Source organism: Bufo bufo, chromosome 2, assembly GCF_905171765.1.
Source record: "Bufo bufo chromosome 2, aBufBuf1.1, whole genome shotgun sequence".
NCBI classification, from domain to species: domain Eukaryota; kingdom Metazoa; phylum Chordata; class Amphibia; order Anura; family Bufonidae; genus Bufo; species Bufo bufo.
Genome location: NC_053390.1, coordinates 473,242,775 through 473,270,083, shown reverse-complemented (window position 1 = coordinate 473,270,083; position 27,309 = coordinate 473,242,775). Strand labels below are relative to the sequence as shown.

The 27,309-nt window shown below is 38.2% G+C and overlaps 1 protein-coding gene across 1 annotated transcript in view; it reads right to left on the bottom strand.

Annotated features, from left to right (window-relative positions):
* Positions 1-27,309, bottom strand: part of SEMA6B (semaphorin 6B) — an 808,975-nt gene that overhangs the window by 491,461 nt on the left and 290,205 nt on the right. The window lies entirely within an intron of this gene.

Sequence of the window (27,309 nt, the reverse complement as noted above, 5' to 3'; positions counted from 1 at the left end):
ACAAAAAAAGGAATGTGGGTAAAAAAAATGCATTACATTTATTAAAGTGGTCTGCCATTTATTGGGGCAAAATATTTGTTTAACAATACTGTAGAAAGGCTCGGACTGGCCCACAGGGGATCAAGTGAATCCACCTGTGGGCCCCTAGTCCCTCACTCCCTACACAAGTGGCACATGGCACAGTAGACTGTTTGCACTACATATACAGTGCCTTGCAAAAGTATTCACCCGCCTTGACTTTTTTTGTATTTTGGTGCCTCACAACCTGGAATTAACATGGATTGTTTGAGGATTTGCATCATTTCATTTACAGAAAATGCCCACAACTTTGAAGATTTTTTATTTATTGTAAAGCAAACAACAAATATGACAAAATAACAGACAAATTATTCACCCCCCCCCCCTAAAGTCAATACTTTGTAGAGCCACCTTTTGCGGCAATCACAGCTCCAAGTCACTTTGGATAAGTCTCTATAAGCTTGCCACATCTGACCACTGGGATTTTTGCCCATTCCTCCTTGCAAAACTGCTCCAGCTCCTTAAAGTTGGATGGGTTGAGCTTGTGAACAGCAATCTTTAAGTCTGATCACAGATTTTCTATTGGATTGAGATCTGGGCTTTGACTAGGCCATTCCAACACATTTACATTTTTTTTAGAATCTAACCCTGACTTATACTTCTCAACAACATTGTCCCTTACTTGTTTGGAGAGTTCATTGGTCTTCATGGCAGTGTTTTGTTAGTGATGCCTCTTGCTTAGGTGTTGCAGCCTTTGGGGCCTTTCAAAAAAGGTGTGTATATGTAATGACAGATCATGTGACACTTAGATTGCACACAGGTGAACATCATTTCACTAATTATGTGACTTCTGAAGGTAATTGGTTGCACCAGAGCTTTTTATGGTCTTCCTAACAAAGGGGGTGAATACATACGCACATGCCAATTTTCTGTTTTCTATTTCTAAACAATAGTTTCATTTATATATTTTTTTTATTTAACTTCACCAACTTAGACTATTGTGTTCTGATCCATCACATAAAATTCAGATTAACAAAACATTAAACTTAAGGCTGTAATGTAACAAAATACGAAAAAAGTCAAGGGGGGTGAATACTTTTGCAAAGCACTGTATAGCATCTCAACAAACCTATTCATCCATATAAAAACTGGGTAGAATATTTAAGTAACTATCCAGTTTATTATAGATAGCATCAGGTGACTGAGATGACTTCTAGGTGCAACATTCAGACTAGCCTGTATCCTCTTTTCCCAGGGACTTGCCCTCTTGAAGTCACTGCATGGGCCTCATTGTCAATCATCTTATTGCTGCTGCCACTGTGTGGGCATGAAATATTTGCATGTAGCTATACAGAATCAATTTTACTGGTGGGTCCTAGATATCCCAGTCCCACACTGACTGTACAATATTGTAGTGTCCCACTAGACCACTGATAGTGGTTAAAGCAGGATTCTTCTATAGCAATTTATGTTATGTGATATATGTCTGATGCTATGTGCTGTTTTTATAATGTTTTGCACTATGTTATGACATCTGCATAAATTAAATGACCTCCAAAATTCATAAGGATAAAGTTGACACATTCCCTTTGCCTTTCGCTGATCATGTCATCTTCGACTTGCTTAAATGTTCACAGTAACAGTAATTTTGAACAAGGGTGCCCATACTTTTGCTTGCCACTGTATAGACTGTAAGATAACCATGGGTTCAGCCCCTGAAATGTTTCTTGAAGGAAGGCAAATTTAAAGGACATATGTAATAAAAAAATGACCTATTGCTTAAATCACATTTTTATGTTCAACATACCGTATTTTTCGCCCTATAAGACGCACTCCCCCCCCCCCAAAGGTGGGGGAAAAATAGCAGTGCGTCTTATGGGGCGAATGCTGCTGATTTTGCCGTATTTTCAATGATACACCTGCTGCGATGCCGTGCGGCGGGTGTATCAGCTGTGAGGGAGGAGGGGCTGGGGGCCGGCATCTGCTTTTATAATGACAGCGGGGCCCGTGCAGTGACTGTATTCTACTACACGGGCCCCGCTCCCTGTATAATCGTATCTGTAATAGTTAATTATGTATATACCGGTAATCGCATAATCAGCGCTACTTACAACTACAAGCGCTCGGTAGGTAGCAGAGAGGAGGGAGGAGGACGGGCGGGAGGCGCGTCACTCACTACGTCACGCGCCTGCGCCGCCCACTTTATGAATGAAGCAGGCGGCGTGGGCGCATGACGTAGTGACTGACGCTGCCAGCGCCTGTCCTCCCGGCCTGCGTCCTCCCTCCTCTCTGCTACCTACCGAGCGCTTGTAGTTGTAAGTAGCGCTGATTATGCGATTACCCGTATATACATAATTAACTATTACAGATATGATTATACAGTGAGCGGGGCCCGTGTAGTAGAATACAGTCACTGCACGGGCCCCGCTGTCATTATAAAAGCAGATGCGACCCCCACCCCCTGTATTGAGGGTCATTCACTACAGGGACACTGTTATGGAGGGAATCTGTGGATGACACATAGCACAAGATGCTATATATGTGTCATCCACAGATCCCCCCCCATAACTTTCATACACAGATCCCCATAACTGTGCCATCCAGAGACCCCAATAAGAGCCACCCACAGATCCCCCATAAGTGTCACCCACAGATCCCCCATAAGTGTCACCCACAGATCCCCCATAAGTGTCACCCACAGATCCCTCATAAGTGTCACCCACAGATTCTCCATAAGTGTCACCCACAGATCCCCCATAAGTGTCACCCACAGATCCCCCATAACAGTGCGTCACCCACAGATCCCCCATAACAGTGCGTCACCCACAGATCCCCCATAACAGTGCGTCACCCACAGATCCCCCATAACAGTGCGTCACCCACAGATCCCCCATAACAGTGCGTCACCCACAGATCCCCAATAATAGTGCGTCACCCACAGATCCCGCATAACAGTGCGCCATCCACAGATCCCGCATAACAGTGCGCTATCCACAGACCACAATTAGTTCAAAACCCACCAAAAGCACACCTATTGGTTCAAAATATTTTTTTTCTTATTTTCCTCCTCAAAAACCTAGGTGCGTCTTATGGGCCTGTGCGTCTTATAGGGCGAAAAATACGGTATATATATATTTTTTTTTTGGTGTTTTTTTTTTTTTTTTCAATGTTACTATCTATATTTAAAAAAATGTATATAATTCTGCAATTTTTACAGTGGCCACTGGGCCTAATAATAGGTCTTGATTTTGAGTTCTGTACAGGTAACCTTTTAGAAGCCATTATATTTATTACCACAGGCGGAATTACAATGAAAAGTAACACCTCTGTATAGATAAAACAGAATCCGCCATTCGCAACAGGTTATATCACAGCTTATCAGTAGAGTTGAGTGGACACCTGTATGTTCGGGTTCGACAGGTTCAGCCGAACTTCACAAAAAAAGTTCCAGTTGGGGACCCGAACTTGACACCGAACCCGAACCCCATTGAAGTCAATGGGGACCCAAACTTTTGAGCACTAAAATGGCTGTAAAAATGTCATGGAAAAGGCTAGAGGGCTGCAAATGGCATCAAAATGTGGTTAAGAGCATGGCAAGTGATCTGCAAACAAATGTGGATAGGGAAATGACTTTAAATGACATAAAATACATAAAAATAAAAAATAATAATCTTGATCTAGACGGACGAGGTCCATATGGAGTAGGAGGTTGAGGAGGCGGTGGATGTGGCGGTGTAGGTGGAAGCGGCGGCGGAGGAGGTAGCCAACACTGCTTTTTGGTTTTACATTTTTTATTTATTTTTTTAAATTACGGTACACCCCAAAACATTGGTAAATATAACCTGTGATAACCCCCTCCAGTCATGCTAAACACATGTTCAGACAATACACTGGCTGCAGGGCAGGCCAGCACCTCCAAGGCATAAAGGGCAAGCTCAGGCCATATGCCCAATTTGGAGACCCAAAAGTTGAAGGGGGCAGACCCATCATATAGTACGTGTAGGCGTGTGCACACATACTGCTCCACCATGTCGCATTTCCTCGTTGGATATCTTCTCTATCAACTTTCGCCGGGGAATCAGGGTTCCAGGCCGGAGAGGGCGCCTGAGAAAGGGATACCACATCCAAGGGAGGTCAATGGATGAAATTGAATGTAATCGAGTGGAAATGTGGGACAAAGTATTGAAGCATAAGCTTCCAAGTAAAGGAGGGGGCGCGCGGCAATTACCCACACCCGACTTGGGGAGGTAGTGACGATAAATAACAATACAGGACTCTTAAGATGCCCTGTTATTGGAATGATTGGAAATGATGGAATGATGGAAATGTCACTGGGGTATTTTGGATTTGGAAACGTTAGCCAGGAGAGGCCCTGCTTCCGCTTTGTTGACTCTAGATAACATCTGCCTGATCGCACGTCCCTGTGACGTCCACCATCCATTTGGATATCTTCTCTATCAACTTTTGATGTTCTTTTCTGAGCCTACCATGTTGATCACGGTTATCGGCGAATCAGGGTTCTATGCCGGAGAGGGAGCGTGAGAAAAGGAGACCTCATCCAAGGGAGGTCAATGGCTGCAATGGGATGAAGCAGAAATGTGGGACAAGTTATTAAAGCAGAAGGATCAAATGAAAGGGCCAATTAAAGACGTATTTTAGAAATTAAAGTCCCTGTCACCTATGCAGAGCAGGGGTTTTTCATGGCCAGAAATGGGTTAATGTCACCCACCAATAGAACAGTAGTGATGAGTGGCAGGGGTCATATTCAAATTTGCGATATTTCGCGAATATTTCGTAGAATATTCGCAAATTCGAATATTCGTTAGGAGTAGTGTTGATTGCGAATTTTCATAATGAGAATCAATGAGATTGTGAAAACTCAGATCCAATGGTATATTCTAATCCCCAGGTGACGGGGACGCTTGTCGGGGAGGAGTATGCCAAAGTGGAACAACTGTACAGATTTACAAAAAAAAAGACGAATATTGTAGAAAACTAATATATTTTGTTTTTAGAATATTCAGAATATTCAAAAACAAGAATATATAGCAATATAGTGAATATTCGAAAAAAAACTAATATAGAGCAATTTAGCTAATATAGTGCTAAAATCTTCTTTGTCTAATAGTTGTAATTTTTTTTCCATCTAAAGTCATGATTCCTCCCTGATTATGTAACTTAAGGAGGGAGGAATCATGACTTCAGATGGAAAAAGACGAATATTCTAAAAAACAAATATATTCGATATAGTGCTATATATTAGTTTTTCGAATATTCGTAATATTCTAAAACAAGAATATATAGCAATATAGCGAATATTCGAAAAAAACGAATGTAGAACAATTTAGCTAATATAGTGCTATAATCTTTTTCTTTAACAGTTGTAATTTTTTTCCAATCTGAACTTCAGATGAGAAAAAAATTACAACTATTAGACAAAGAAGATTATAGCACTATAATTACGAATATTCTAAAAACAAATATATTAGTTTTTTAGAACATTCGTCTTTTTTTTTTTTATCTGTACAGTACTTTGGCATAACCACCCCGACAAGAGTCCCCGTCACAATGGGAATGCCTGGGGGGTTAGAATATACCATCGGATCTGAGTTTTCACGATCTCATTGATTCTTATTACGAAAATTCTTATTACAAAATTTTGCAATCAACACTACTCCTAATGTCAAAGATATTGCAGCCTTCTCATTGACCCACAAGCTAGAAGCAGGGAGGGATCATGTGTACTGATTAAAAAAAATCTCAAATATTCGAAATTCCGAAAATACAATATATCACTATATTCTAAATATTTGCGAATTCTTGAAGTGCCAATATTCGCGATAAAAATTCACAATTCGAATATTCGTGATCAACACTAGTCAGCAGTGACGAGACATCTGTCCAATACCTTCTGTGTGTCAGGGCCAGAAATTGGAGAAATATAAGTGAAAAGTAATATATTTTTCACCTCATTTTCAATGTTTTTTATATAGAGAGTGTCTGTAGTGATTTCTGACATCTGTCCAATACCTTTTGTGTGTCAGGGCCAGAGATTTGAGAAATATAACTAAAAATAAATATATTTTTTCCATCATTTTCAATACTTTTGATATAGAGGGTGTCTGCGGTGACTATAGACATCTGTCCAATACCTTCTGTGTGTCAGATCCAGATATTGGAAAAATATAACAAAAAATTACTATATTTTCTCCATCATTTCCAATACTTTTTTAATAGAGGGTATCTGCAGTGACTAGAAACATCTGTCCAATACCTTCTGTGTGTCAGGGCCAGAAATTGGAGAAATATAACTAAAAATTACAATATTTTTCCATTATTTTCAATAATTTTTCTATAGTGGGTGTCAGCAGTAACTCCTGACATCTGTCCAATACCTTCTGTGTGTCAGGGCCAGAAATTGGAGAAATATAAGTGAAAATTAAATTATTATTTTTTCTATAATTTTCAATACTTTATATATAGAGGGTGTCTACAATGACTAGAGACATCTGTCCAATACCTTCTGTGTGTCAGGGCCAGAGATTAGGGAAATATAACGGAAAATTACTATATTTTTTCCATCATTTTAAAAAAATATTCTATAGAGGGGGTCAGCGGGGACTTGTGACATTTGTCAAATACCTTATGTGTGTCAGGGACAGAAATTAAAAAAATATAATATAAAAATGTATATATTTTTTTCCATCATTTTTCAATACTTTTTATATAGATGGTGTCTGCAGTGACTAGAAACATCTGTCCAATACCTTCTGTGTGTCAGGGCCAAAGATTGGAGAAATATAACTGAAAATTAAAATGTTTTTTCCATCATTTTCAATATTTTTTATATAGAGGGTGTCTGCAGTAACTAGAGACATCTGTTCAATACCTACAGTGTGTCAGGGCAAGAGACTAAAGAAATATAACTGAAAATCAATATATTTTTTCCATCATTTACAATACTTTTTCTATTGAGGGTGTCAGCAATGACTTGTGACATTTGTCAAGCGCCTTCTGTGTGTCACGGCCAGAAATTGCAGAAATATAACTGAAAATTTATATATTTTTTCCATCAGTGTTGAAGAAATATAACTAAAATTTTTTATATTTTTTTTCCATCATTTAAAAAAAAAAAAAATCTATAGAGGGTGTCAGCAGTGACTTATGACATCTGTCCAATACATTCTGTGTGTCAGGGCCAGAAATAAGAGAAATATTACTGAAAATTACTATATTTTTTCCATCATTTTCAATAATTTTTATATTGAGGGTGTCTGCAGTGACTAGAAACATCTGTCCAATACCTTCTGTGTATCAGGGCCAGAGATTGGAGAAATATAACTGAAACGTAATATATTTTTTCCATCATTTCAAATACTTTTTCTATCAAGGGTGTCAGCAGTGACTTGTGATATCTGTCCAATACCTTCTGTGTGTCAGGGCCAGAGATTGGAGAAATATATCTAATAATGACTGTATTTTTTTTTTTACTTTTTAAATAATTTTTCTATAGAGGGTGTCTGCAGTGACTAGAGACATCTGTCCAATACATTATGTGTGTCAGGCCAGAGACTAGAGAAATTTAACTGAAAATGTATATGTTTATACCATCATTTTCAATACTTTTTATATAGAGGGTGTCTGCAGTAACTAAAGACATCTGTCCAATACATTCAGTATGTCAACATCAGAAACTGGAGAAATATAACTGAAAATCAAAATATTTTTCCATCATTTACAATACTTTTTCTATTGAGGGTTTCAGCAATGACTTGTGACATTTGTCAAGTGCCTTCTATGTGTCACGGCCAGAAATAGCAGAAATATAAATGAAAATTAATATATTTTTTCCATCATTTTCAATACTTTTTCTATAGAGGGTGTCAGCAGTGACTTGTGACATCTGTCCAAAACCTTCTGTGTGTCAGGGCCAGAAATTGGAGAAAAATAAGTGAAAATATTTTTTTTTTTCCGATCATTTACAATACTTTTTATATAGAGGGTGTCTGCAGTGACTAGAAACATCTGTCCAATACCTTTTGTGTGTCAAGGCCAGAGATTTGGAGAGATATAACTGAAAATTTCTATATTTTTTTCCATCATTTACAATAATTTTTATATACAGGGTGTCTGCAGTGACTAGAGACATCTGTCCAATATCTTTTGTGTGTCAGGGCCAGAGACTGGAGAAATATAACAGAAAATTACTATATTTTTCCCATAATTTTTCAATACTTTTTCTACAGAGGGTGTCAGCAAAGACTTGAGCCATCTGTCCAATACATTTTGTGTGTCAGGGCCAGAGATTGGAGAAATATAACTGAAAATGACTATATTTTTTCCATCATTTTCAATACTTTTTCAATAGAGGGTTTCAGCAGTGACTTGTGATATCGGTCCAAAACCTTATGTGTGTCAGGGCCAGAAATTGGAGAAATATAACTGAAAATTAATATATTTTTTCCATTATTTTAAAAAAATATTGTATAGAGGGTGTCTGCAGTGACTAGAGACATCTGTCCAATACATTCTGTGTATCAGGGCCAGAGATTAGAGAAATATAACTGAAAATTACTATATTTTTTCCATTATTTTCAATACTTTTTTCTATAGAGGGTGCCTACAGTGACTAGAGACATCTGTCCAATACCTTCTATGTGTCAGGGCCAGATATTGGAGAAATATAACTAAAAATTACTATATTTTTTTAATTATTTTCAATACTTTTTCTACAGAGGGTGTCAGCAATGACTTGAGACATCTGTCCAATACCTTCTGTGTGTCATGGACAGAGATTGGATTAATATAACTGAAAATTACTATATTTCTTCCATCATTTTCAAATATTTTTTGATAAAGTGTTTCAGCAGTGACTTGTGACATCTGTCAAATACCTTATATGTGTCAGGTCCAGAGATTGGAGAAAAAAACTAAAAATGAATATATTTTTTCCATCATTTTTCAATACTTTTTTTTATAGAGGGTGTTAGCAGTAACTTTTGACATCTGTCCAATACCTTATGTGTATCAGGGCCAGAGATTGGAGAAATATAACTGAAAATTACTATATTTTTTCTATCATTTTCAATACTTTTTCTATAGAGGGTTTCAGCAGTAACTTTTGACATCTGTCCAATACCTTATGTGTATCAGGGCCAGAGATTGGAGAAATATAACAGAAAATTACTTCATTTTTTCCATAATTTTTTAATAATTTTTCTATAGAGGGTGTCTGCAGTGAGTAGAGACATCTGTCCAATACCTTCTGTGTGTCAGGGACAGAGATTGGAGAAATATAACAGAAAATTACTATATTTTTTTTTACCATTTTCAATACTTTTTATATAGAGTGTGCCTACAGTGACTAGAGACATCTGTCCAATACCTTCTGTGTGTCAGGGCCAGAAATTGGAGAAAAATAAGTGAAAATGAATATATTTTTTGCATTATTTTCAATACTTTTTTCTATAGAGGGTGTCTGCAGTGACTAGAGACATCTGTCCAACACCATCTATGTGTAAGGGCCAGAGATTGGAGAAATATAACTGAAAATTACAATATTTTTTCCACCATTTACAATACTTTTTATATAGAGGGTGTCTGCAGTGATTAGAAACATCTGTCCAATACCTTCTGTGTTTCAGGACCAGAGATTGGAGAATAATAAATGAAAATTACTATATATTTTTCCATCATTTCCAATAATTTTTATATAGAGGGTGTCAGCAGTGACTAGATACATCTGTCCAATGCTTTCTGTGTGTTAGGGCCAGAGATTGTAGAAATATAACTGAATATGATATTTTTCCCCCATTATTTTGAATACTTTTCATATAGAGGGTGTTTGCAGTGATTAGAGACATCTGTCCAATACCTTCTGTGTCAGGGCCAGAGATTGGAGAAATATAACTGAAAATTACTATATTTTTTCAATTATTTTCAATACCTTTTCTACAGAGGGTGTCAGCAATGACTTGAGACATCTGTCCAATACCTTCTGTGTGTCAGGGCCAGAGATTGGATTAATATAACTGAAAATTACTATTTTTTTCCATCATTTTCAATACTTTTTTTTATAGAGGGTGTTAGCAATGACTTGTGACAACTGTCCAATACCTTATGTGTATCAGGGCCAGAGATTGGAGAAATAAAACTGAAAATGAACATATTTTTTCCATCATTTTCAATACTTTTTCTATAGAGGGTTTTTTTTTCTCCCATTATTTTTAATACTTTTTCTACAGAGGGTGTCAGCAATGACTTGAGACATTTGTCCAATACCTTCTGTGTATCAGGGCCAGAAATTTGAGAAATATAACTGAAAATTTCTATATTTTCTCCATCATTTTTAATACTTTTTCTATAAAAGGTTTCAGCAGTGACTTGTGACATCTGTCTAATACCTTCTGATTGTCAGTGCAAGAGATTGGATTAATATAACTGAAAATGACTATATTTTTTTCATCATTTTAAATACTTTTTCTATAGAGGGTGTCAGCAATGACTTGTGACATCTTTTCAAAACCTTCTGTGTGTCAGGGCCAGAAATTGGAGAAAAATAAGTGAAAATGAATATATTTTTTTGATCATTTACAATACTTTTTATATATAGGGTGTCTACAGTGACTAGAAAAATCTGTCCAATGCTTTCTGTGTGTCAGGGCCAGAGATTAGTGATATATAACTGAAAATTACTATATTTTTTTTTACCATTTTTAATACTTTTTATATAGAGGGTGCCTACAGTGACTAGAGACATCTGTCCAATACATTCTGTGTATCAGGGCCAGAGATTGGAGAAATATAACTGAAAATTACTATATTTTTCCATCATTTTCAATACTTTCTTTATAGAGGGTGTCAGCAGTGACTTTTGACAACTATTTAATGCCTTCTGTGTGTCATGGCCAGAAATTGGAGAAATATAACTGAAAAGTAATATATTTTTTCCATCATTTTTAATACTTTTCCTATAAAGGGTTTCAGCAGTGACTTGTGACATCTGTCCAATACTTGTCACGGCCATAGTCATGGTCGTGACTCCGGTCACCGCATGCAGTTCCTGCGGTCTTGGTGTTGTTGTCAATCACAGGTGAGGGCTATAGTATGTTGCCTCACCTGTGGTTGCCGCTGGCAACATTGTGTATGTGACAGCAGAGCAGCCTGAGCGGTGCTAGGCAGCTTGCTGCAGTAGGCATGCGGTTGCACCTGGCAACATCTCTTTATAGGTGTGCCTTTTATCGGTGTGCACGGGGTGTTATATGTGTTGTGTGCACTTCCCCTTTAAGTTGTTGTCTTCCCTTCCCTGGTGTTAGAAGGGTTAACTTCCTTCCTAGTGTGTGTGTGCACTGGGTGTGTCTGACTGTGGGTGTGGCTACTTGGCCCTTTAAAGCCTCAGTGGAAGGCAGTAGTCAGAGAGGGTGCTTCAGCCATGCTTGCTGGAGACATCCTCCTGCTTATTTACCATCTGCCAGTGAGGGCCACCCTGGTTGTCATAAACGTTATGTCTGGTGTTAGTTTATGGTTTATCTGTTTTTGCAGCATATGGTTTACTGGGTTCCCGTGTGATGTCTGTTGTGTGCTGTGTCCTTTATGTTGGTTGTTGATAGCAGCACTTGCACGTGGGTTCCAGGTTGTGTGTCTGTGGCAGGTAAGTGTGGAACTAGTCTCACTTACCTGTCATTGCCATATGTCTGTTTATGTTCCCCCTTTCTATGTAGCTTGGCCAGTGAGACTCCTGTTCCTCCGTGTCTAGGAGGAACGGGTCGTCTTACCCTGCTCCTAGTCCAGGGCCACCCTGAGGGCGAGCAGGAATATCAGGTTACGGAGTATGAGCCCTCCTACCTTCAGGGTTGGCTCATTACGGATAGGAGACAGGGTCAGAGTTAGGGATGTGTAGGAGTGACCAGCTCCCTAATTTTCTGTCCTGGCCTTGCAGCGACTCCATCTGCTAATACCGCACGGCTGAGGGTTTTCCCCATCCTCAGCCGTGACAATACCTTATGTGTATCAGCGCCAGATATTGGAGAAATATTACTGAGAAAGATTTTTTTCTCCCATTATTTTTAATACTTTTTCTACAGAGGGTGTCAGCAGTGACTTGTGACATCTGTACAATACCTTATATGTGTCAGGGCCAGAGATTTTCAATACTTTTTTTTATATAGGGTGTTAGCAGCGACGTGTGACATCTGTCCAATACCTTATGTGTATCAGGGCCAGAGATTGGAGAAATATAACAGAAAATTACTATATTTTTTTCCATCATTTTCAATAATTTTTCTATAGAGAGTGTCTGCGGTGACTTGTGACATCTGTCCAATACATTCTGAGTATCAGGGCCAGAGATTGGAGAAATATAACTAAAAATTACTATATTTTTTCCATCATTTTTAATAATTTTTTTATACACTGAGGGTGTTAGCAGTGACTTGTGACATCTGTCCAATACCTTATGTGTCCACAAATGATGGCCAGAGGGTAGAGAAAGGCGCTCATAGGGCGAGTATGTGTCACGGCTGAGGATGGGGAAAACCCTCAGCCGTGCGATGCCAGGAGATGTTAGTCGCTGCTCAGCCAGGACAACAGAATAAGGGAGCAGGTCACCTCCTAACGCATCAATAATCTGACCCTGACTCCTAGCAGCATGAGCCGACCTTGAAGGTAGGAGGGCTCATGCTCAGGAACCTCGGATCCCTTTTCACCCTCCGCCGATCCCTGAACTAGGAGCTGGGTAGACAGCCCGTTCCTCCTGGATGCGGAGAAACAGGAGTCTAAACTGGCCGAGCTGCAAGGAGATATAAACATAAACAGACTATGGATATGGCAGGAGAGTGAAAGACTTCCACCCCTACCTGCCACAGACACACTGACTGGATCCCTGGACACAAGTGCTGAAGTCCACACCCAGACATAAAAGGACACAGCACACATAAACACACAGGAAGCCAGAACCATAGCTGCAATAATAACAGACACCACATAAACATAAACTTAACACCACATAACAACATTTGCTTATGACCACAAGGGTGGCCCTCACTGGCAGGTGGTATAAAAGTAGGAGGATGACTCCAGCAGACCATGGCTGAAGTACCCCTCTGACTACTACTCTCAGCAGAGGCTATATAGGCCCAAGTAGACACACCCACGCAGACACACCCAGTATTCACACACACAGAAGGGAGTTAACCCTTCCTAGACCAGGTAAGGGAAAACAGCCACATGTCCTGGAAGTCAGACAGAAGGCCAAGACACTGCCACCACATGTACAGAATACAACACGTTACCTCGGGCAGCCACAAGTGAAGGGAAACTATCACAGTGCACACACCCAAACTTCGTGCTCACCAAACATATAAAACGGCACACCTACAAAGACAGGTTGCCAGGTGTAACCGCATGCAGATTGCAGCAAACTGCAAAGCACAAACATGTTGCCAGCGGCAACCACATGTGAGGCAACAATCCAGCCGCCCTCACCATGTGATTGACAAAAACCAAACCGCAGGCAACTGCATGCGGATCAGGAGTCATGACCATAACCAAAGTCGTGACAGTATGTTCAATAAGTGGAAAATCCACTAAAAAAAGGTTTTGTTTGCTCACCTTTTGTGGTTGCACCTAATTGGGTGCAACCCCAGTGACGGTTGTTTGCAGATGGTTCACAGTTGGTGCAGCCCAGATCTCTCCAAATCCCTTGGGTGGGAGCCACCCCACCACTCGGGTTAGACAGTGGGAACGAGAAGAAAGGATGCTTGACTGTTTCGGTCAAACGTATGAACAGTAGGAGGCACACTATCACAACTGGATGATTTGTATTTTTCAGGTTTATTGGTAGACAACGCGTTTCGGGGTACTTCTGACCCCTTTATCAAGTCGGAGGTTTTTAGGTTGTTGGTCAAAAACCTTATGTCAGCACGGCTGGTGTATTGGCAGCACGAGGTGAACGAGGTGTCCTTTCTTCTTGTTCCCAATACCTTATGTGTATCAGGGCCAGAGATTGGAGAAATATAACTGAAAATGAATATATTTTTTCCATCATTTTCAATACTTTTTCTATAGAGGTTTTCAGCAGTAACTTGTGACATCTGTCCAATACCTTATGTGTATCAGGGCCAGAAATTTGAAAAATATAATTGAAAACTAATATTTTTTTTTAATCATTTTCAAATATTTTTTAAAAAAAGGGTGTCTGCAGTGACTAGAGACATACACTCACCTAAAGAATTATTAGGAACACCTGTTCTATTTCTCATTAATGCAATTATCTAGTCAACCAATCACATTGCAGTTGCTTCAATGCATTTAGGGGTGTGATCCTGGTCAAGACAATCTCCTGAACTCCAAACTGAATGTCAGAATGGGAAAGAAAGGTGATTTAAGCAATTTTGAGCGTGGCATGGTTGTTGGTGCCAGACGGGCCGGTCTGAGTATTTCAGAATCTGCTCAGTTACTGGGATTTTCACGCACAACCATTTCTAGGGTTTACAAAGAATGGTGTGAAAAGGGAAAAACATCCAGTATGCGGCAGTCCTGTGGGCAAAAATGCCTTGTGGATGCTAGAGGTTAGAGGAGAATGGGCCGACTGATTTAAGCTGATAGAAGAGCAACGTTGACTGAAATAACCACTCGTTACAACCGAGGTATGCAGCAAAGCATTTGTGAAGCCACAACACGCACAACCTTGAGGCGGATGGGCTACAACAGCAGAAGACCCCACCGGGTACCACTCATCTCCACTACAAATAGGAAAAAGAGGCTACAATTTGCATGAGCTCACCAAAATTGGACTGTTGAAGACTGGAAAAATGTTGCCTGGTCTGATGAGTCTCGATTTCTGTTGAGACATTCAAATGGTAGAGTCCGAATTTGACGTAAACAGAATAAGAACATGTATCCATCCTCTGATGGCTACTTCCAGCAGGATAATGCACCATGTCACAAAGCTCGAATCATTTCAAATTGGTTTCTTGAACATGACAATGAGTTCACTGTACTAAAATGGCCCCGACAGTCACCAGATCTCAACCCAATAGAGCATCTTTGGGATGTGGTGGAACGGGAGCTTCGTGCCCTGGATGTGCATCCCTCAAATCTCCATCAACTGCAAGATGCTATGCTATCAATATGGGCCAAAATTTCTAAAGAATGCTATCAGCACCTTGTTGAATCAATGCCACGTAGAATTAAGCCAGTTCTGAAGGCAAAAGGGGGTCCAACACCGTATTAGTATGGTGTTCCTAATAATTCTTTAGGTGAGTGTATGTCCAATACATTCTGTGTGTCATGGCCAGAGATTGGAGAAATATAACTGAAAATTACTATATTTTTTCCATCATTTTCAGTAAATATTTATATAGAGGGTGTCAGCAATGACTAGAGACATCTGTCCAATACCTTCTGTGTGTCAGAGCCAGAGATTGGATTAATATAACTGAAAATTACTATATTTTTTCATAATTTTTAATACTTTTTCTATAGAGGGTGTCAGTATTGACTTGTGACATCTGTCCAAAACCTTCTGTGTGTCAGGGCCAGAAATTTGAGAAATATAACTGAAAATTAATTTTTTTTTTTCCATCATTTTCAATAGTTTTTCTATAAAGGGTTTCAGCAGTGACTTGTGACATATGTCCAATATCTTCTATTTGTCAGGGGCAGAGATTGGAGAAATATAACTGAAAATTACTATATTTTCCCATCATTTTCACTACTTTTTCGATAGAGGGTGTCAGCAATGACTTGTGACATCTTTTCAAAACCTTCTGTGTGTCAGGGCCAGAAATTGGAGAAAAATAAGTGAAACTGAATATATTTTTTCAATCATTTGCAATACTTTTTAGATATAGGGTGTCTACAGTGACTAGAAACATCTGTCCAATGCCTTCTGTGTGTCAGGGCCAGAAATTGGTGATATACAACTGAAAATTACTTCTTTTTTTTTAACCATTTTTAATACTTTTTATATAGAGGGTGCCTACAGTGACTAGAGACATCTGTCCAATACATTCTGTGTGTCAGGGGCAGAGATTGGAGGAAGATAAATGTAAATTACTATATTTTTTCCATCATTTTCAATACTTTTTCTATAGAGGGTTTTAGCAGTGACTTGTGACATCTGCCCAATACCTTCTGTGTGTCAGGGCTAGAGATTGGATAAATATAACTGAAAATTACTATATTTTTTTTCACCATTTTCAATACTTTTTCTATAGAGGGTGTCTGCAGTGACTAGAAACATCTGTCCAATACCTTCTGTGTGTCAGGGCCAGAGATTGGAGAAATATAACTGAAAATTACTATATTTTTTTCCATCATTTTCAATAGTTTTTCTATAGAGGGTTTCAGCAGCGACTTGTGACATTTGTCCAATACCTTATGTGCATCAGGGCCAGAGATTGGGGAAATATAACTGAAAATGAATATATTTTTTCCATCATTTTTAATACTTTTTCTATAGAGGGTGTCAGCAGTGACTTGTGACAACTGTCCAAAACATTTTGTGTGTCAGGGCCAGAAATTGGAGAAATCTAAGTGAAAGTTAATATATTTTTTCAATAATTTACAATACTTTTTATATAGTGTGTCTACAGTGACTAGAAACATCTGTCCAATACCTTCTGTGTGTCAGGGCCATAGATTGGAGAAATAAAACTGAAAATGTTTATATTTTTTTCTTCCATTTAAAAAAAAAATTATATATAGGGTGTCTGTAGTGACTTCTGACATCTGTCCAATACCTTTTGTGTGTCAGGGCTAGAAATTGGAGAAATATAACTAAAATGACAATATTTTTTCCATCATTTTTAATAATTTTTATATAGAGGGTGTCTGCAGTGACTAGAGACCTCTGTTTAATACCTTCTGTGTGTCAGGGCCAGAGATTGGAGAAATATAACTAAAAAATTCCAATAATTTTTCCATCATTGTCAATACTTTTTTCTAGAGAGGGTGTCTGCAGTGACTAGAGACATCTGTCCAATACATTCTGTGTCTCAGGGCCAGAGATTGGAGAAATATTACTGAAAATTACTATATTTTTTTCACAATTTTCAAAACTTTTTATATAGAGGGTGTCTGCAGTGACTAGAAACATCTGTCCAATACCTTCTGTGTGTCAGGGCCAGAGATTTGGAGAATTATAACTGAAAATTACTATATTTTTTCTATCATTTTCAATAATTTTAATGTAGAGGGTTTCTGCAGTGACTAGAGACATCTGTCCAATACCTTATGTGTATCAGGGCCAGAGATTGGAGAAATATAACTGAAAATTACTATATTTTTTCCAACATTTTCAATACTTTTTCTATAGAGGGTGTCAGCAATGACTTAAGACATCTGTCCAATACCTTTTGTGTGTCAGGGCCAGAGATTGGAGAACTATAACTGAAAATTACTATTTTTTTCCATCATTTTCAATACTTTTTCTATAGAGGGTTTCAGCAGTTACTTGTGACATCTGTCCAATACCTTCTGTGTGTCAGGGCTAGAGATTGGAGAAATATTACTGAAAATTACTATATTTTTTTCACCATTTTCAATACTTTTTCTATAGAGGGTGTCTGCAGTGACTAGAAACATCTGTCCAATACCTTCTGTGTGTCAGGGCCAGAGATTTGATAATTATAAATGATAATTACTATATTTTTTTCTATCATTTTCAATAATTTTTATGTAGAGGGTTTCTGCAGTGACTAGAGACATCTGTCCAATACCTTATATGTATCAGGGCCAGAGATTGGAGAAATATAACTGAAAATGAATATATTTTTTCCTCATTTTTTATAATTTTTATATAGAGGGTGTCTGCAGTGACTAGAGACCTCTGTTTAATACCTTCTGTGTGTCAGGGCCAGAGATTGGTGATATACAACTGAAAATTACTTCTTTTTTTTTAACCATTTTTAATACTTTTTATATAGAGGGTGCCTACAGTGACTAGAGACATCTGTCCAATACATTCTGTGTATCAGGGCCAGAGATTGGAGAAAAATAACTGAAAATTACTATATTTTTCAATCATATTCAATACTTTCTCTATAGAGGATGTCAGCAGTGACTTTTGACAACTATTTAATACCTTCTGTGTGTCAGGGCCAGAAATTGGTGATATACAACTGAAAATTACTATTTTTTTTTAACCATTTTTAATACTTTTTATATAGAGGGTGCCTACAGTGACTAGAGACATCTGTCCAATACATTCTGTGTGTCAGGGGCAGAGATTGGAGGAAGATAAATGTAAATTACTATATTTTTTCCATCATTTTCAATACTTTTTCTATAGAGGGTTTTAGCAGTGACTTGTGACATCTGTCCAATACCTTCTGTGTGTCAGGGCTAGAGATTGGATAAATATAACTGAAAATTACTATATTTTTTTTCACCATTTTCAATACTTTTTCTATAGAGGGTGTCTGCAGTGACTAGAAACATCTGTCCAATACCTTCTGTGTGTCAGGGCCAGAGATTGGAGAATTATAACTGAGAATTACTATATTTTTTCTATCATTTTCAATAATTTTTATGTAGTGGGTTTCTGCAGTGACTAGAGACATCTGTCCAATACCTTATGTGTATCAGGGCCAGAGATTGGAGAAATATAACTGAAAATGAATATATTTTTTCCATCATTTTAAATACTTTTTCTATAGAGGGTTTCAGCAGTAACTTGTGACATCTGTCCAATACCTTATGTGTATCAGGGCCAGAGATTGGAGAAATATAACTGAAAATTACTATATTTTTTTCCATCATTTTCAATAGTTTTTCTATAGAGGGTTTCAGCAGCGACTTGTGACATTTGTCCAATACCTTATGTGTATCAGGGCCAGAGATTGGGGAAATATAACTGAAAATGAATATATTTTTTCCATCATTTTGAATACTTTTTCTATAGAGGGTGTCAGCAGTGACTTGTGACAACTGTCCAAAACATTTTGTGTGTCAGGGCCAGAAATTGGAGAAATCTAAGTGAAAGTTAATATATTTTTTCAATCATTTACAATACTTTTTATATAGTGTGTCTACAGTGACTAGAAACATCTGTCCAATACCTTATGTGTGTCAGGGCCATAGATTGGAGAAATAAAACTGAAAATGTATATATTTTTTTCATCCATTTAAATTTTTTTTTATATATAGGGTGTCTGTAGTGACTTCTGACATCTGTCCAATACCTTTTGTGTGTCAGGGCTAGAAATTGGAGAAATATAACTAAAATGACAATATTTTTTCCATCATTTTTAATAATTTTTATATAGAGGGTGTCTGCAGTGACTAGAGACCTCTGTTTAATACCTTCTGTGTGTCAGGGCCAGAGATTGGAGAAATATAACTGAAAATTCCAATAATTTTTCCATCATTGTCAATACTTTTTTCTAGAGAGGGTGTCTGCAGTGACTAGAGACATCTGTCCAATACATTCTGTGTCTCAGGGCCAGAGATTGGAGAAATATTACTGAAAATTACTATATTTTTTTCACAATTTTCAAAACTTTTTATATAGAGGGTGTCTGCAGTGACTAGAAACATCTGTCCAATACCTTCTGTGTGTCAGGGCCAGAGATTTGGAGAATTATAACTGAAAATTACTATATTTTTTCTATCATTTTCAATAATTTTAATGTAGAGGGTTTCTGCAGTGACTAGAGACATCTGTCCAATACCTTATGTGTATCAGGGCCAGAGATTGGAGAAATATAACTGAAAATGAATATATTTTTTCCTCATTTTTTATAATTTTTATATAGAGGGTGTCTGCAGTGACTAGAGACCTCTGTTTAATACCTTCTGTGTGTCAGGGCCAGAGATTGGAGAAATATAACTGAAAATTCCAATATTTTTTCCATCATTGTCAATACTTTTTCCTAGAGAGGGTGTCTGCAGTGACTAGAGACATCTGCCCAATACATTCTGTGTCTCAGGGCCAGAGATTGGAGAAATATAACTGAAAATGATATTTTTTCTCCCATTATGTTCAATACTTTTTATATAGAGGGTGTCTGCAATGACTAGAGACATCTGTCCAATACATTCTGTGTCTCAGGGTCAGAGATTGGAGAAATATAACTGAAAAATTACTATATTTTTTATATAATTTTTATGTAGAGGGTTTCTGCACTGACTAGAGACATCTGTCCAATACACTCTGTGTGTCAGGGCCAGAGATTGGAGAAATATAACTGAAAATTACTATATTTTTTCACAATATTCAAAACTTTTTATATAGAGGGTGTCTGCAGTGACTAGAAACATGTGTCCAATACCTTCTGTGTGTCAGGGCCAGAGATTTGAGAATTATAACTGAAAATTACTATATTTTTTCTATCATTTTCAATACTTTTTATGTAGAGGGTTTCTGCAGTGACTAGAGACATCTGTGCAATACCTTATGTGTATCAGGGCCAGAGATTGGAGAAATATAAATGAAAATTACAATTTTTTTAAACAATTTTTCTATAGAGGGTGTCTGCAGTGACTAGAGACAATTGTCCAATACATTCTGTGCATCAGGGTCAGAGACTGGGGAAATGTAACAGAAAATGAATATATTTTTTCTATCATTTTCAATACTTTTTATTTAGAGGGTGTCTGTAGTGACAAGAGACATCTGTCCAATACCTTCTATTTTTCAGGGGCAGAGATTGGATTAATATAACTGAAAATTACTATATTTTTTTCATCATTTTCAATAATTTTTATATAGAGGGTGTCTGCATTGACTAGAGACATCAGTCCAATAACTTCTGTGTGTCAAGGCCAGAGATTGGTGAAATATAACTGAAAATTATTATATTTTTTTAATCATTTTCAATCATTTTTATATAGAGGTTGTCAGCAGCGACTTGTGACATTTGTACAATACCTTATGTGTATCAGGGCCAGAGATTGGAGAAATATAACTGAAAATGAATATATTTTTTCTATCATTTTTAATACTTTTTCTATAGAGGGTGTCAGCAATGACTTGTGACATCTGTCCAAAACATTTTGTGTGTCAGGGCCAGAGATTGGAGAAATATAACTGAAAATTAATGTACTTTTTTCATCATTTTCAATACTTTTTCTATAGAGGGTGTCAGCAGTGACTTGTGACATCAGTCCAATACCTTCTGTGTGTCAGGGCCAGAAATTTGAGAAATCTAAGTGAAAATTAATATATTTTTTCCATAATTTTCAATAATTTTTATATAGATGGTGTCTGCTATGACTAGAGACATCTGTCCAATACCTTCTGTGTGTCAGGGCCAGAGATTGGAGAAATATAACTGAAAATGACTCAATACTTTTTTCTAGAGAGGCTGTCAGCAGTGACTTATGACATCTCTACAAAACCTTCTGTGTGTCAGGGCTAGAAATTGGAGAAAAGTAAGTGAAAATAAATATATATTTTTTATCAATTACAATACTTTTTATATAGAGGGTGTCTGCAGTGACTAGAAACATCTGTCCATTACCTTCTGTGTGTCAGGGCCAGAGATTGGAGAAATATAACTGAAAATTACTATATTTTTTCCATCATTTTCAATAACTTTTATATAGACGGTGTCTGCAGTGACTACAGACATCTGTCCAATGCATTCTGTGTCAAAGTAGAAAATTCATGGCACGCCGGAATTAATTAATGCTTTTTAATTAGTAGACTTATTACATCATTTGTAATTTATAAATTACAGCACGCCAGTCTTGGTGTACACATCCGGCAGAGGCTTTCACTTACAAGTCACAGATCCCTTAAAAAAGGTCAATCACATGACCGAAACGTCGGGACTAAACTATACGACTTTATCCTATATTATCTAATCCGGATGTACTATATACTATACACTCACCTAAAGAATTATTAGGAACACCTGTTCTATTTCTCATTAATGCATTTATCTAGTCAACCAATCACATGGCAGTTGCTTCAATGCATTTAGGGGTGTGGTCCTGGTCAAGACAATCTCCTTAACTCCAAACTGAATGTCAGAATGGGAAAGAAAGGTGATTTAAGCAATTTTGAGCGTGGCATGGTTGTTGGTGCCAGATGGGCCGGTCTGAGTATGTCACAATCTGCTCAGTTACTGGGATTTTCACGCACAACCATTTCTAGGGTTTACAAAGAATGGTGTGAAAAGGGAAAAACATCCAGTATGCGGCAGTCCTGTGGGCAAAAATGCCTTGTGGATGCTAGAGGTCAGAGGAGAATGGGCCGACTGATTCAAGCTGATAGAAGAGCAACGTTGACTGAAATAAGCACTCGTTACAACCGAGGTATGCAGCAAAGCATTTGTGAAGCCACAACACACACAGCCTTGAGGCTGATGGGCTACAAAAGCAGAAGACCCCACCGGGTACCACTCATCTCCATTACAAATAGGAAAAAGAGGCTACAATTTGCACGAGCTCACCAAAATTGGAATGTTGAAGACTGGAAAAATGTTGCCTGGTCTGATGAGTCTCGATTTCTGTTGAGACATTCAAATGGTAGAGTCCGAATTTGGCGTAAACAGAATGAGAACACGTATTCATCATGCCTTGTTACCACTGTGCAGGCTGGTGGTGGTGGTGCAATGGTGTGGGGGATGTTTTCTGGGCACACTTTAGGCCCCTTAGTGCCAATTGGGCATCATTAAAATGCCACGGGCTACCTGAGCATTGTTTCTGACCATGTCCATTTCTTCATGACCACCATGTACCCATCCTCTGATGGCTACTTCCAGCAGGATAATGCACCATGTCACAAAGCTCGAATCATTTCAAATTGGTTTCTTGAACATGACAATGAGTTCACTGTACTAAAATGGCCCCCACAGTCACCAGATCTCAACCCAATAGAGCATCTTTGGGATGTGGTGGAATGGGAGCTTCGTGCCCTGGATGTGCATCCCTCAAATCTCCATCAACTGCAAGATGCTATCCTATCAATATGGGCCAACATTTATAAAGAATGCTATCAGCACCTTGTTGAATCAATGCCACGTAGAATTAAGGCAGTTCTGAAGGCAAAAGGGGGTCCAACACCATATTAGTATGGTGTCCCTAATAATTCTTTAGGTGAGTGTATATATGAAATGATGTAAAACGTCTACTAATTAAAAAGCCTTAATTGATTCTGGTGTGCTACGAATTTTCTACTTTGATACCAGACGACGAACCGTCCTCCGTGAGCACCCAACCTTATACAGGGTGTGCAGATCTCATCATCCCTTTACAATACATTCTGTGTGTCAGGGCCAGAGATTGGAAAAATATAACTGAAAATTACTATATTTTCTCCATCATTTTCAATACTTTTTTTTATAGAGGGTGTCAGCAGTGACTTGTGACATCTGTCCAATACCTTATATTTCTCCAATCTCTGGCCCTGATACACATAAGGTATTGGACAGATGTCACAAGTCACTGCTGACACCCTCTATAGAAAAAGTATTGAAAATGATGGAAAAAATATAGTAATTTTCTGTTATATTTCTCCGGTCTCTGGCCCTGATACACATAACAGAAAATTACTATATTTTTTCCATCATTTTCAATACTTTTTCTATAGAGGGTGTCAGCAGTGACTTGTGACATCTGTCCAATACCTTCTGTGTGCCAGGGCCAGAAATTGGAGAAATATATGTGAAAATTAATACTTTTTTTCATCCATTTCAATACTTTTTAAATAGAGGGTGTCTGCAGTGACTTCTGTCAATTGTCCAATACCTTCTGTGTGTCAGGGCCAGAGATTGGAGAAATATAACTGAAAATTACTATATTTTTTCCATCATTTTCAATAATTTTTCTATAGAGGGTGTCTGCGGTGACTTGTGACATCTGTTCAATACCTTCTGTGTGTCAGGGCCAGAAATTGGAGAAATATAACTGAAAATGACTATATTTTTTCCATCATTTACAATTATTTTTATATAGAAGGTGTCTTCAGTAGTGATGTCCCGAACTATTCGCCGGCGAACATAGCTTGTTCGCGTTCGTCACGGCGGGCGAACATATGCGATGTTCGGTCCGCCCCCTATACATCATCATTGAGCAAACTTTGACCCTGTACCTCACAGTCAGCAGACACATTCCAGCCAATCAGCATACCCTTCCTCCCAGACCCTCCCACCTCCTATCCAAAAGCAAGGACAGCATTTATCTTAGATTCATTCTGAAGCTGCAGTGTCACAAATTTGACTAAGTTGTAATCGCAATGCGATTAATACAGGTTATATTAATCGCAATGCGAATTCACTTAGAGCTGGGTTCCTAATGGCTGTATTGCTAGAATATAACGAAGATTGAGAATATAGTGCTATATTCATTATATTCGTCAATTCTAGCAATACAACCATTAGGAACTCAGATCTAAGTTGTAATCGCAATGCGATTAATACAGGTTATATTAATCGCATTGCGAATTCAACTTAGAGCTGGGTTCCTAATGGTTGTATTGCTAGGAAATAACAAAGATAGAGAATATAGTGCTATATTCGTTATATTCGTCAATTCTAGCAATACAACCATTAGGAACTTAGCTCTAAGTTGAATTCGGAATGCGATTAATGCAGGTTATATTAATCGCATTGTAAATTCAACTTACCACACTCTGCGTCAACTAAGTAATTTTCCATGGGAGTTTTGCCATGGATCCCCTTCCGACATGCCACAGTCCAGGTGTTAGTCTGCTTGAAACAACTTTTCCATCGCTATTGTGGCCAGAAATAGTCGCTGTGGGTTTCAAAATTCGCCTGTCTATTGAAGTCTATGGCGGTTCGCACGGTTCGCCCGTTCGCAAGCATTTGCGGAAGTTCGCGTTCGCCGTTCATGAACGAAAAATTTTATGTTCCCGACATCTCTAGTCTGAGGTGACTAGAGACATCTGCTCAATACCTTCTATGTGTCAGGGCCAGAGATTGGAGAAATATAACTGAAAATTTATGTATTTTTTCCATAATTTTCAATAATTTTTATATAGAGGGTGTCTGCAGTGACTAGAGACATCTATCAAATACCTTCTGTGTGTCAGGGCCAGAGATTGGAGAAATATACCGTATTTTTCGCTTTATAAGACGCACCTGATTATAAGACGCACCTAGGTTTTTGAGGAGAAAAATAAGAAAAAAAATATTTTGAACCAAAAGGTGTGCTTTTGGTGGATTTTGAACTAATGGTCTGGGGATGACACTGTTATGGGGCTCTGTGGATGACGCACTGTTATGGGGGATCTGTGGATGACACACTGTTATGGGGGGGATCTATGGATGATGCACTGTTATGGGGGGGGAATCTGTGGATGATGCACTGTTATGGGGGGGATCTATGGATGATGCACTGTTATGGGGGATGTGTGCTGTGAAACATAGGGCCATGAGGGGGGCCAGCATAAGATGCTATATGTGTGGGTGACACACATATAGTATCTTTTGCTGGTCCCCCTCATGGCCCTATGTTTCACAGCATTACAGTATTTTATTCTTTGTATGTAAAATATTTATTTAATCCTGAATCAATCGCTTTCCATTTGATAAACTAGCTGACACTGATATATCGCCGGCTGCTATGCTGCACAGTGTGGCCGGCGATACATCAGTCACAGTGCGGGGAGGGAGGAGGGGCTGGAGGCAACTCACAGCGGGGCCCGGTGCAGTCACTGTAGTACACCGGGCCCCGCGCACAGAAGTCTCTTTGTATGTAAAATCTTTCATTAATCCTTTATACCGTAAATCGCTCTCCTTTTGATAAACTTTACTAGCCTAATCGCCTGCATCAGTACTCACTATGAATGTAGCGTGCGGTCCCTCCGGCGCATGACTTCAGCCTGCTCCTGCTTCATTAATGAAGTGGGAGGAGCGTGACGTCAGTCACACGCCGGCAGGACCGCACGCTACATTCATAGTGAGTACTGATGCAGGCGATTAGGCTAGTAAAGTTTATCAAAAGGAGAGCGATTTACGGTATAAAGGATTAATGAAAGATTTTACATACAAAGAGACTTCTGTGCGCGGGGCCCGGTGTACTACAGTGACTGCACCGGGCCCCGCTGTGAGTTGCCTCCAGCCCCTCCTCCCTCCCCGCACTGTGACTGATGTATCGCCGGCCAGACTGTGCAGCATAGCGGCCGGCGATACATCCGTGTCAGCCCTGTAAAAAAAGTCAACCATCGTTTTATAAGACGCACTGTCATTTTCCCCCCTCTTTTGGGGGAAAAAAAGTGTGTCTTATAAAGCGAAAAATACGGTAACTGAAAATAAATATATGTTTTCCATTATTTTCAATACTTTTTATATAGAGGGTGTCTGCAGTGACTAGAGACCTCTGTTCAATACATTCTGTGTGTCAGGGCCAGAGATTGGAGAAATATAACTGAAAATTACAATATTTTTTCCATTATTGTCAATACTTTTTCTAGAAAGGGTGTCTGCAGTGACTAGAGATATCCGTCCAACAACTTCTGTGTGTCAGGGCCAGAGATTGGAGAAATATAACTGAAAATGACTATATTTTTTCCACCATTTTCAATACTTTTTATATAGAGGGTTTCTACAGTGACTAGAGAAATCTGTCCAAAACCTTCTGTTTTTCAGGGCCAGAGATTGGATTAATATAACTGAAAATTATTATACTTTTTACATCATTTTTTATACTTTTTCTATAGATGGTGTCAGTAGTGACTTGTGACATTTCCCCAAAACCTTCTGTGTGTCAGGGCTAAAAAATTGGAGAAAAAGAAGTAAAAATGAATATATATTTTTTCCATCATTTTCAATAATTTTTATATAGAGGGTGTCTGCAGTGACTAGAGACATCTGTCCAATACCTTCTGTGTGTCAGGGCCAGAGATTGGAGAAATATAACTGAAAATTAACATATTTTTTTTCCATTTTTTTCAACTATTTTTCTATAGAGGGTGTCTGCAGCGACTAGAGACATCTGTCCAATACATTCTGTGTATCAGGGTCAGAGACTGGGGAAATATAACTAAAAATTAATATATTTTTCCCATTATTTTCAATTCTTTTTATATAGAGGGTGTGAGCAGTGATTTGTGACATGTGTCCAAAACCTTCTTAGTCTCAGGGCCAGAAATGTGAGAAAAATAAGTGAAAATGAATATAATTTTTCGATTATTTACAATACTTTTTATATAGAGGGTATCTGCAGTGACTAGAAACATCTTTCCAATACCTTCTGTGTGTCAGGGCCAGAGATTGGAGAAATATAACTGAAAATGACTATACTTTTTCCATAATTTTCAATACTTTTTATATAGAGGTTGTCTGCATTAACTAGATACATCTGTCCAATACCTTCTGTGTG